At 46.9% G+C, this 13,398-nt stretch overlaps 1 protein-coding gene across 5 annotated transcripts in view; it reads left to right on the forward strand.

Annotated features, from left to right (window-relative positions):
- Positions 1-6,938: 6,938 nt before the first annotated feature.
- Positions 6,939-13,398, forward strand: part of arfgap1 (ADP-ribosylation factor GTPase activating protein 1) — a 43,275-nt gene continuing 36,815 nt past the window's right edge. For 3 of the 5 annotated variants that reach the window (XM_041204413.1, XM_041204407.1, XM_041204411.1), the window contains exons 1-2: positions 6,939-7,072; positions 7,939-8,032. The gene's annotated coding sequence lies outside the window, so the exon portion shown is untranslated. Of the gene's footprint in view, positions 7,073-7,317; positions 7,431-7,938; positions 8,033-13,398 lie in introns of those variants that run through there. The other 2 variants (XM_041204408.1, XM_041204410.1) reach the window with 2 other exon arrangements.

Below are 13,398 nucleotides of genomic sequence, written 5' to 3' on the forward strand. Positions count from 1 at the left end.
CTCCACTGCATTCAGCAGTATATCCAGGGCTGCATTGCTGAATCTTGGTGCCGTTGCTACCTGGGGTCTCCGAGCCATTTCCTGGACCCCAATTCAGAGTGGGATAAAGCTGCAGCTGTCCGGGTGCCTTTTAAATATGGCACCCAGACATGACAGCAAGGCATGCGGCTTCCTGCCCGCCCCACCGCTAAGAAGGTGAGGAAACTCCCAGCTGCATAATTAATGAGCACAATATTGTGCGATTAGGCGTGACTTCCCGCTGGGCTTCACGGAGAGAAATACTCCCGCTTCCTGCCCCCGCCATAGGCCCGGAGCAGAAGATCCTGGCCAGTATTTCAGGTCTGTGACCTTTCATCAGAACTGGGAAAAGTTAGAGGTGTAATAGGTTTGATCAAGAGGTGTGTGAGACAAGGACATAATTCCAATGGTCTCCTGGTTGGCTTCCACCTTGCACTCGTAAATGTGAGCCCAAAACATCCAAAACTTTGCTGCCTATATCTTAACTCGCACCTAGTTCCACTCATCCAATGCCCAGGGCTCCCCATTCCCTGCTTCAGTGACATATCCTTTGAGCATCTCCTGGAGGCAGTGCAAGAAAGGCGGGATGTCCTCTTCCCCAGGGATGGCCACAGGAGGCCATCCCAACTGACCACTGTGATCTGGGAGGTAGGTAGGGTGGTCTGCGCCCTTGTGGTGCAGAGGAGGAAAAGCGTCAATGATTTGATCTGTGCCACTAAGGTAAGTGGACCTTCTACACTTCTGACTCACCTCATCACATCTGTGCTTGTCTCATGGAGCCTGGGCATCAGTGGCAAGGCCAGCATTTCTCTTGCCCATCGCTAAATGTCCTTGATAAGGTGGTGGGCTGCTGCCTTATTGAACATCTGCAGTACATGTGCTGTGCTATTAGCAAGGGAACTGCAGGGTTTTCACACAGCCACAGTAAATGCACAGCCATAGGGTGTGGAGTAGAGGGCAACATGCAGGTGCTGCTGCTCCCATGTGTCTACTGCCTTTGTCTTTCTAGCTGGTAGAGCTCACAGGGTTGGAGGGTGCTATTCAAGGAGCCTTGGTGACTTACTGCAGTGCATCTTGTACATGGTACACAATGCTGCCACTGTGCAGTGGTGGAGGGACTGAATGTTGAGGGTGCTCGATGGGTTGTCGATCAAGTGGGCTGATTTGTCCTGGATGGTGTCCAGCTTCTTGAGTGCTTCTGGAGCTGCACTCATCCAGGCAACTGAAGACTATTCCATCTCATTCTTCACTTGTGCCATGCACATGGTGGTCAGGTTTTGGTGAGTTATGAGGTCAGTTAGCAGCCACAGAATTAGCAGCCTGCGTCCTGCTCTTTCATCATACATGCTCACAATCCATCTATCTGTCTCTATGCAAGGAGAAGGCAGCCCACAACAGGGGGGGAGAGAGAGATAACAGGAGAGAGGATGCCTGGGCTGCATCCACTCACACAGTTTGAACAGCAGGCTGCCGAGCTGGCAGGGGAGGATCGTGATTGTGACTGTAATGAAGGCAAGGTCAGCGGCCGCCAAGCATCTAGTGAGGCAGCATGCATGACCCAGACAACCTCGGAAAATCAAGGTGAGCCAGCCCAGGCAGTCACTCATTCTCTCCGTCTCCATTATAGGTGTCAGCAGGAAGAGGGTGAGGCCTGAAATCAGCCCCAGCCTGCAAGTGGCCTCGGAAGAGGATGAGGATGAATTCTCACCCGTACAGCCATCAAAGCATTCACCTGGACCCTCCACCAGCCCAGAGACACACACCTCAGAGGCTCATAGATCTAATTTAGGCTCAGGCTCATACCCTGGTGGTCACCGCACAGACACATGTCCACAGAAGGAGAAGGCAGCGACAGCCAAGGTCTCTGGCACTTGGAGAACAGCTGGAGAAGAGGCCCCTGCTAAGTCAGAGTCAGATGATGAGCCTCTGGAAGTGGCCATGGAGAGGATGCTGGTGTATCAATGAGAGGCAGAACATCAGGCAGAGGTATCAGAGTCCCTCAACAGTGTGGCACGAGAGGCTGAGGAGTCCATCTGCATGCTCTCTAATGTAGTGGCTCTGACTTGTGAGTGCATTGAAATCTCCATGGGGAGGATGGCAGATTCCATGATCCAACAGAATGCCCAGTTTCTGCTGGAGATGCGCTCAGACCTACACTCCTTCACAGTATCCATGGTTGAGCTTTCGCAGTGACTACACAGAGAGGGATGGGACACCTCTATCTCCCTGCAGGTGCCCCTTCTCCTCAAAGGGAGGAGTGTCAGGCACACACCCTGGAGCATCCATCCAAGATTCACCAAGGCCATTGAGGCATTCCTAATCCCCTCTACCTGTGACCTCAATCAGCTGCAGTTGCTCTGGCTGAGGAGAGTGCACCTGCCCCTGAGGACGAGTTCCAAAGCGGGCCTGGGCCCTCCAGGCCTTAGCCTTCTAGAGGACGCCCGCCAAAGTCATCACAGACAACAGGGTACGGTAGTCAGCAGGCTGTCTCAACTACTGCTGCGGATTTCGGGGAAGCATCTAGACGTAGTGATAGAGTAAGGAACATTACAAAGTATTGAATGAGCACTGGTAGCATGGGTGTTCAATGAATGGAAATATTTTCTCCACTCCCAAATGTATGTTACGTTGCACTGTTTGGAAGTCTCCTTGATTCATTCTTGATGCTAATAGTTTTAATGGTGGCACGGACTCTACCCTGGAAAGGATGGGTCTTCCTCCCCCTAATACATGGCTGCGCGTGGAGACATCGCTCTTTGACAAGGATGATGACTGCCATGTGCGAGAGGCCTCACACTCACACTATTCAGCTTGCATCCAGTGCCCTTGAGACTCTATGGATAGACCTTGTCATATTAGAAAGGCTAACCACATGCGTCCTTGACAGGCAGGTCCATTCCCCCAGGAGAATGGTGGTTTGCAGTTGTGGCTTGGCTGCCATTCACCTGCATGCCCCTTGGAGGCATTCCCCTCCAACCCTTCCCCTCTTCTTCCCTAACTCTGCCTGGAGTGAATGGTCAATGGCTCAGAGTGAATGGCAGCCTCTACACCTTGCTGGAATCTCATTGTCATGAGAACCCTCTGGGTCAGAACTGCGTCCATATTGCCTTCACCAAACAGTGAGCATTAGCAAATGAAAAAACCCTCACATTCTCCACATGTTTATTAGGGTTTCCCTTTAGTTGTCCAGTTGTGCTGACCCTCCTCCCACCTTGATGTTTTGTACTTGGACATCGAGGATGTTGCCCAGGTCTGGAGCTGGCTGTGTCTCCGAATGGCGCGTGCTTCATTTCAAACTGTCTCCATCACCATTTACCCTCCTCCTGTCACCCACCAACCCCCATCATCGTCCTCCAGTACCCCCCCCCCTCCACAACCGGCAACCCCAGATGTCACCTTCACTCCCTCCTCTGTTACCCTTGAGCCTCCCCAATCACCCTGGACCCGAACACTGTTAATCTGAACATGCCTTACCTCCCCGCTGAGCCCACCTCAGTCACTGTTCCGATGCCCACCCTAATCCTCCTCACTCCCATGATCTGTGTCCCCCTCAATGATATCCCACCACCCCACCACCATACTATACCCACCATACCCGGGCCCTGACCCTCACCCTACCGCATACTTTGGTTCTGTCTTCAAGGAGGACACAAATAACATACTAGAAATGTTGGGGAACACAGGGTTTAGTGAGAGGGAGGAACTGAAAGAAATCAGTATAAATAGGGAAATGGTGTTGGGGTAATTGATGGGATTGAAGGCCGATAAATCCCCAGGGCCTGATAATCTACATCCCAGGGTACTTAAGGAAGTGGCCCTAGAAATAGTGGATGCACTGGTTGTCATCTTCCGAGATGCTATAGACCCTGGAACAGTTCCTACAGATTGGAAGGTAGCTAATGTAACCACACTATTGAAAAAGGGAGGTAGAGAGAAAACAGAGAATTATAGACCAGTCAGCCTGACATCAGTAGTGGGGAAAATTCTATAGTCCATTATTAAAGATTTAATAGCTGAGCAGTTGGAAAACAGTAGCAGAATCGGACAGAGTCTGTATGGATTTATGAAAGGGAAACCATGCTTGACAAATCTACTGGAATTTTTTGAGGATGTAACTAGTAGAGTTGATGAGGGGGAGCCAGTGGATGCGGTTTATTTGGACTTTCAGAAGGCTTTCGACAAAGTCCCACATAAGAGATTAGTGTGTAAAATTAAAGCGCATGGGATTGGGGGTAGTGTGTTGAGATGGATAGAAAACTGGTCGGCAGATAGGAAACAAAGAGTAGGAATAAACAGGTCTTTTTCCAAATGGCAGGCTGCGACTAGTGGGGTACCACAGGGATCGGTGCTGGGACCCCAGCTACTCACAATATATGTTAATGATTTAGATGAGGGAACCAAATGTAATATCTCCAAGCTTGCAGATGACACAAAGCTGGGTGGTAGGGTGAGCTGTGAGGAGGATACAAAGATGCTTCAGTGTGATTTGGACAAGCTGAGTGAGTGGGCAAATGTATGGCAGATTTAGTATAATGTGGATAAATGTGAGGTTATCCACTTTGATAGCAAAAACAGGAAGGCAGATTATTATCTGAATGGCTATGAATTGAGAGAGGGGAATGTGCAACGAGACCTGGGTGTCCTCATGCACCAGTCGCTGAAGGTAAGCATGCAGGTGCAGCAGGCGATAAAGAAGGCAAATGGTATGTTGGTCTTCATAACGAGAGGATTCGAGTACAGGAGCAGGGATGTCTTTCTGCAATTATACAGGGCCTTGGTGAGACCACACCTGAAATAGTGTGTGCAGTTTTAGTCTCCACATGAGGAAGGATGTTCTTGCTACAGAGGGAGTGCAGCGAAGGTTTAGCAGACTAATTCTTGGGATGGCGGGACTGACACATGAGAGATTGAGTCGGTTAGGATTATATTCGCTGGAGTTCGGAAGAATGAGGGGGGATCTCATAGAAACTTATAAAATTCTAACAGGACTAGACAGGGTAGATGCAGGAAGGATGTTCCCGACGGCGGGGGAGTCCAGAACCAGGGGTCACAGTCTGAGAATACGGGGTAGACCGTTTAGGACTGTGATAAGGAGAAATTTCTTCACCCAGAGAGTGGTGAGCCTGTGGAATTCGCTACCACAGAAAGTAGTAGAGGCCAAAATATTGTATGTTATCAGGAAGTTACATAAAGCTCTTGGGGCAAAAGGGATCAAAGGATATGGGGAGAAAGCGGGAGCAGGCGATTGAGTTGGATAATCAGCCATGATCATAATGAATGGCGGAGCAGGCTCAAAAGGCTGAATGGCCTACTCCTGCTCCTATTTTCTATGTTTCTATCCCACATCCCCCTCTCACCGTCACTGTCCGCTCCTATCACCAGCACTCCCAGTTCACCCCACTTCGACTTGACTGACTCCTCCCCGGAAGCACTGTGGCCCCACCCCACCTCTCTCCTTCCTTTTCATGCCTTCCTCGCCCTGCCACTCCCCCTTCATATCCTCCTTCCCCTCTCACTCCATCTAGGCACCCCCCTCATATTCTCAGCTAGAACCCCCCTCCCCCTACCGGCCCCTGCACAATTTATTTCCTCTGGATCCACCACCCCGCCCCCTTTTGTGTCTTCCGTGCACACCATACCTGCGGCCTGCTCCAGCGGTGCAGCCAGCTTCAACTCCAGGTAAGTACTTTAAAATTGTCCCTCGCCGGGTGCACACCACAAATGTCCAGTTGGGTTACAGGATGGCATAAATTCCTGCTGGCGGGGCTGGTGATTTGACGGGGGTGGACAATTCCGGTCTGTTAGGGTTTTAATGAGCATGTATGGGATGCAAAATGGGTTCGCACCCAGCTTCAGCTGCCATCAACCCACCATGAATGGCAAAAGGGACAATCCCCACCTGGGGAAACCAATTTTTCACTCACCACTATACCTTCCACCTCCCACAAATCCTGCTGATGGCAGGGGTAGATTCTGCCCCCAATGTTTAAGCTCCCCGTCTGGCAATGCCTCAATTTTAAAATGTTTATCTTTATTTGCAAATCTTTCCATGGCCTCCCCCCACCCTAGCGCTGTAACTTCCTCCAGCCCTGCAACTCTCCAAGATCTCTGTGCTCCTCCAATTCTACCTCTCTTGTGTCTCCCTGATTTTAATCATTCCGCCACTGGCATCCGAGCCTATGATTGCCCAAGGCCTAATTCTGGAATTCCCTCCCTAAATCTTTCCACTTCCCTACCTCTCTCTCCTCCTTTATGATACTTTTTAAAACCTACCATGTTGTCTAAGTTTTTGGTCAATTGTCTGGCTCAAAGTCAAATCTTGTTTGAGAATGCTTCTGTGAAACACTTTGGGATGTTCTCATGGCACTATACAAAAATACAAGTTGTTATTTGTTAAGAAGATAGACTTAAGTCCAATATTCCTGTTGCCCTCATCACACTGTTACCAGCCCGCACTTCCAACAAGTTACAGTATTAACATTTTTAAAGCTGCAGGTTGTTTTTAAAAACGGTTTAATGCCATACACCACGAGGTACCTGGCTCCAGCAATATTTTTCTATTATTAACTCTTCTGTTCTTGCCACGGGATGCTGAATGACAGGCTGAAGGTTTTTCAGCAATCTTTGTTTTTTGGTTTCAGACATGCAGCTTCTAGATTTTTATTCATATGGATCAAATTTAACTGCTTTATTTGCAAGTACCCCTGATAGTATCCTAGCAAAGAGGGATTTATTGACAAAAATGTTGTATCACATGGGTTGAGACAAGTAGGAGTTAATGTAAATATTAATGCGCCTGTATGTATTATTGGATATCTTATGTACTCATCATTGATACCTCATACACACACCTCCACCCAGTTACACACATCATCACTCAACACTTTGCAGAGGCCACTTTACCCAAAAGCCTCTGTAAATGCAACGTCCTCAATATGGCGGCCGCCTCTTCCTGAGGCAGTTTGTGTCGGACTGAGCAGCGGGTTTCAGACTCGGTTCTTTTTCATTTTGAGACGACTTTTTTTTTTGTCGAGACCTGGTGCTACTGAAAGGGGTGAGTTTTGAGGGATGACTAGGCGGCTTTTCGTGCTCGTGAGTCTTTCTGTCTGTCAGCGGGATAAAAACGCCGGTAGCGAGTAACTCAACCTAATGCAATGGCGGCAATGTCCCGCCCATCCTTGGCAGCTGATTGGCCGAAGGGGGACAGCGGCGTTTCCGATTGGTCTACGGTGCCTGTCTGTCAATTGGGACGATGACTAAGTTAGGATGTGTTTGGCGGCTGAGGCCTAGTGCCGGTGTTCACTCTGTCTCTGCATTTAGGGAGAGGAGGAGGCTGACGCTGGGCTGTTCAGCCATATCCTGTATTTTCAGTATTGTTCTCACAATTGGCTCCAGCAGTTAGGCTTGTGCAGGTACACAAACCTTCACCATTTCCCCCCGCCACTTACTCGGACAGTCAGCACTTCCTTGAAGCCAGAGACCGTAATTGTTCTGCCACGTTTGCACCAGAGCAGAATTGAAATGTATTAAGAATAAATCAAAATTATGAAATGCTAGAAATGAATAGCAGTTCCATGAGCATTTGTAAATAGAAATGTCAGGCTCACAGTTTTTGTTTGGACTATTAGACTGGTCTTCACCAGAAATGCTGACAATTTTAAAGAGAAATTATAATGTTGGAAACCAGTTCGGAACATTGGACTTTTGAGTAGGAGTAGGTCATTCGGCCCTTCGAGCTTTCTCTGTTATTCAATAAGATCACGGCCGATCTGATTGTGGTCCCAAACTCCACTTTCCTGTCCGACCCCATAAATCTTGACTCCCTTATCCATCAAAAATTCACCCAGCTCCACCTCGAATAAAAAGCTGATGAAAAGTTCGGATGAAATATTGATCCATCATTTCTTTTATTTTTTACAGACTTTGAATGAACTGCTGTATATTTTCCACCTTTTCCTGTTTTAAAATTTGGAAATGAAATCCTAGAGTGAATCTTTTACAATCAAACAAAAACGTATGTGATCCGTTTACCTATTATTGTTGAACTTTAAAGCACAAAAGGCAACCATTTGACATGCCTGTGCTGGTACTAGTTCTTTACTTGGAGCTGTCTACTCTAATTTTCAATTCATTTTATCCATTTACATCCTTCGTTTTTAAATGCATGTTTAATTCCATTTTACATTGTATAGCCTTCTTTGTGTTACTCCCTTTGCCCAAGGTTTAATTCTTTGACCAATTATTTTGGTTATTCCTAAGCTTTTCCTTCATGGCTTTGTCAGTTTTCCTTATGACTATTAAGGAAGAGTCTTGGGCTTTTAACATTACGTAGTGCCTTTAACATCATTCATGTCTCTTCTGTTTAAATAGCTACAAAACATCGTGCTGTGATAGCGTATAGCCTTGTGTTGTGGTACATGTGCTAGATTTGTTTTTTATTGTCACATCCATGTTGTAGAGCTGTTATGCAGTGCCATTCTTAAAAGGAACCTACAGTTATAATGTGCTTTTAATGTAATAAGGAACCCCAAAGCACTTCACAAAATGGGGATGACCAAGACCAAAGAGTGGAGGAAAAATATCACTGAATGAATAGTTGAAAAGGTTTGACATGGAGGGAATTGGGGATTGCATTCCAGAATATGAAGAGGTGGCAGATATGACTCCAACCAATTTGGAAAGGTAGAAGAGGGGAGAGTTTGGGGAGCTGGGAGGAGGATGTAGTGAGACTGTGTCGTGGTGGTACTTAGGGTGGCAAAAGCAGAGAAAAGGGTATCAGTGAAGCAGGGATTGGGTGATGGTAAAGGGATAATAAAGTAATGGATTGTGTACGGGAATTTGAAATTTATTTCAGGCTCAAAAAATACACTAAAGTTTCAAACTGTCGGGTTCTTCCAAACAAGCAGCCAGGGAGAGAGATAGAACCTAGGTTTAAGTGTGAAGTTTCTGACAGGAGTAAATTGATTTCAGTCCTGTCAGTATTTGGTTGGAAAAACTTAATTTGTCAAACAAGCAAACAGCACAGTAGTAATTGTGCAGTTGAGAGGAACGCTATGAGGTGGACTTAGATGGCATAGGTGGACTTCATTGCTCAAGTAATACCTCGCAAGGCAGCATGTAGATAAGGAATGGAAGGGGCAAGGATTGAGCCTCAGTCATGGCTAAGGCTTAAATTTTCAACCTGGAATCCCCAGATATCAGAGAGTCTGAGAGACCCACTGGAGGTTCCTTTGGTAATTGGATTTCTGCCCACCTGCCATCAAATTACTGCACTTCTCCATTATTATTGATGTACCACTATATTAATTTCTCATGCTGTTTATTAATAAACATTTTCTGCAGTAATGCTACTGTTTTTCTTTGCTTAATTGATATTGGGAGTGATTCATTATTTTTGATGGAATCCTGATATGTGTATCATGAGCTGTGCAAGATAAGGACAATTTTATCAAATACACAGCAGCTAATCCAGTGGCCCTTAAAGGGATTACTAACGCCTGCTACCCAGAGGTAAATTAAAAGTTTTCTATTTGCCTGAGTGGTGCGAGGAAGAACAGGACTCGCTCTTCCTCTTCACCTCTCTCTCCTGTTTCCCAAAGCCCTTACTTTAGACCCTCGGTGCCTTAGTGAGTATCCCACATTTCCCTCCGTCTTGCAGTCTGTGTATGAATGTGATCAGATCGTTTTTCCCCTGTGGTCCTGGCATTAACCATTTTAGGCATGTGCACTGTGCTCTGCCTAACTTCCGATGTGATACAAATTTCTAGACCCATGGGTGTAAGTTGACCAGCTAAATGTGGATAAACTGATGAAATTGTAGATCTGTGATAAGATGGTTTCAAAAAAGGATTAAATGAAGTAATCAGTCGTGACAAAAAAATTTAAAGATCAAAGAGGCAAGGAAGGATAACTTCCCACAATTGTAGTCACAAGGAATGTAATTAATGCCTTTGTCAAAGGCTATTTAAATGCTGTGGACAAAACAGAAAGCAGACTGATGGGATTTTGGAGAGGAAGTGGTGGGAGAAGTATATGTGGAGCTTTTACATTTTGGGTCCTAGTAGGTGCAAGATGGGTTACAAATTGAAGAAATAGAGAGAGAGATTGGGGGTGTATAGAAAATGCTGATGGTGTAAATTTTGTGTCCTTTTATCAGTTAGATCCATGTATCTCCTGCATGATCACTTGGACCAGGCAGGACTCTTTTGACATTAAGTTGAGGTTCAAATTCCACATCCTTTCCATCTTTGGGTCTGACTATTTTATGTACACTGCATGCCTGCACCCACTAACTCAGCCCTTCCTTATTGAAATCCTTATCTGTGCTTTTGTCACCTTTTAGACTTAAATATTTTAATACCTTTTTTCTGGCCTTCCACAAACTCTACAATTCAATTGCATGTGAACAGTCCTACTCTGTTTATAAAATGGCAGAAAAAACAATATAGGGCATGTTGGTGTGGTATGAAGCTGACGCAGCAGAGTCAATCCACTTCTATCAGAAACGCCAGATACAACTGCTGGAATCAGCAAGGTTCGCAGAAACTGCTTAAAAAGGGTACTTTGGCTGTATGGATGAAATACCAAATTTCTGGTTCAATAAGGCACCAAGGGAAGTGGGATATCCTGAAATAGACTGGGGAAGTTGATTCAGAGAAATCAGTTATCATCAACAGGGGAGCGGTGGCATAGTGGTATTGTTGCTGGACCAGTAATCCAGAGATTCAGGGATAATGCTCTGGGGACCCAGGTTTGAATCCTACCACGACAGATATAAGTCTAATGATGACCATGAAACCATTGTTGATTTTCATAAAAACCCATCTAGTTCACTAGTGGTTCATCTGCCGTCCTTATCTGTTGACCCTGCAAAATCCTCCTTACTAACATCTGGGGGCTTGTCACAGGAGCATTGGGAGAGCTGTCTCACAGACTAGTCAAGCAACAGCATGACATAGTCATGCTCACAGAATCATTCCTTACAGACAATTTTCCAGACGCCAACATCACCATCCCAGTAGAGGTAGCAGCACAGTGGTATACAGTCGGGAGGGAAATGCCCTGGAGGTCCTCAACATCGACTCTTGACCCCATGAAGTCTCGTGGAAAGGTTGATTACTCCCCCCGCCCCCCAGTTGATAAATCAGTATCATCCATAAGGAAGTGCTGAGGGTGGCAAGGGTGCAGATTGTATTCTGGGTGCGGAACTTCAATGTCCATCGCCAAAAGTGGCTCGGTAACACCCCTAATTACCAAGCTGGTCGAGCCCTAAAGGACATGGCTGCTAGACTGGGTCTACGGCAGGTGGTGAGGGAACAAGAGAAAAACATCCTCGTAAACAACCTGCCTGCCGCAGATGCACCTGTCCATGACAGTATTGGTAGAAGTGTCCACCGCAAAATCCTTGTGGAGACGAAGTTTAGTCTTCATATTGAGAATATTCTCCATCGTGTTACCCTACTGCCGTGCTAAATAGGATAGATTTCAAACGGATCTAGCAGCGCATGACTGGGCACCCATGAGGTGCTGTGGGCCATCATCAGCAGCAGAATTGTACTCAACCATAATCTGTAACCTCAAGGCCCGGCATATCCCCCACTCTACCATTGCCACCAAGCAAGGGGATCAACATTGATTCAATGATGAGTGCAGGAGGACATGCCAGGAGCAGCATCAGGCATACCTAACAATGAGGTTTCAACCTGGTAAAGCTACAGCACAGGACTACTTGTGTGCCAATCAGCATAAGCAGCAAGTAATAGACAGAACTAAGCTATTCCACAACCAACGGATCAGATTTAAGCTCTGCAGTCCTGGCACATCCAGCTGGGAATGGTGGCGAACAATTAAACAACTCACTGGAGGGGAAGCTGCACAAATATCCCCATCCTCAATGATGGGGGGGGCCCAACACGTCTTGGCCAAAGCACTTGCTGCAGTCTTCAGCCAGGAATGCCAAGCGGATGATCCATTTCAGCCTCCTCCAGAGGTCCCCAGCATCATAGATGCCAGTCTTCAGTCAATTCGATTCACTCCATGTGGCATCAAGAAATGGCTGAAGGCACTGAACATTGCAAATGCCCTGACAATTTTCCAGCAATAGTACTGAAGACTTCTGCTCCAGAACTTGCCGTGCCCCAGAACTTGCCCCTAGCCAAGCTGTTCCAGTACAGCTACAACACTGGCATCTACCTGGCTGGTTACCGCCCCATCAGTCTACTCTTGATCATCAGTAAAGTGATGGAAGGGGTCATCAACAGTGCTATCAGGTGGTACTTGCTTAGCAATAACCTGCTCACTGACACCCAGTTTGGGTTCTGCCAGGGCTACTCAGCTCCAGACCTCATTGCAGCCTTGGTTCAAACTTGGACAAAAGAGCTTAATTCCAGAGATGAGGTGAGTTACTGCCCTTGACATCAAGGCCACATTTGACCGCGTGTGGCATCAAAGAGCCCTAACAAATATGGAGTCAATGGGAATCAGGGGGGAAACTCTCTACTAGTTGGAATCATACCTAGCACAAAGGAAGATGGGTGTGGTTGTTGGAGGTCAGTCATCTCAGCTCCAGGAGTTCTTCAGGATAGTGTCCAAGGTCCAACCATCTTCAGCTGTTTCATCAATGACCTTCCTTCCAACATAAGGTCAGAAGCGGAGATGTTTGCTGATGATTGCACAGTAGTCAACACCATTCACAACTCCTCAGCTACTGAAGCAATACATGTCCAAATGCAGCAAGACCTGGACAACATCCAGGCTTGGGCTGACAAGTGGCAAGTAACATTTGCACCACACGAGTGCCAGGCAATGACCATCTCCAACAAGAGAGAATCTATCCATCATCCCTTTATATTCAATGGCATTACCATCACTGAATTCCCCAGTATCAACAGTTACCATTGACCGGAAACTGAACTGGACTAGTCATATAAATACTGTGGCTACAAGAGCAGGTCAGAGGCTAGGAATTCTGCGGTGAGTAACTCACCTCTTTACTCCCCAAAGCTTGTCCACCATCTGCAAGACACAAGTCGGGAGTGTGATGGAATACTCTCGCCTTGCCTGGATGAGTGCTGCTCCAACAACACTCAAGATGCTTGACAGCATCCAGGACAAAGCAGCCCACTTAATTAGCACCCCATCCACAAACTCCCTCCACCGCCAACGAACATTAGCAGCAGTGTGTACCATACAAGATGTGCTGCAGGAATTCACCAAGGTTCCTTAGACAGCACCTTCCAAAGCCACAACCACTACCATCTAGAAGGAGGACAGCAGACACATGGGGACAGCACCACCGCCAAGCCACTCACCATCCTGACTTGGAAATATATCGCCGTTCCTTCACTGTCACTGGGTCAAAGTCCTGGAACTCCCTCCCTC

Source organism: Carcharodon carcharias, chromosome 14, assembly GCF_017639515.1.
Source record: "Carcharodon carcharias isolate sCarCar2 chromosome 14, sCarCar2.pri, whole genome shotgun sequence".
Lineage (NCBI taxonomy): Eukaryota > Metazoa > Chordata > Chondrichthyes > Lamniformes > Lamnidae > Carcharodon > Carcharodon carcharias.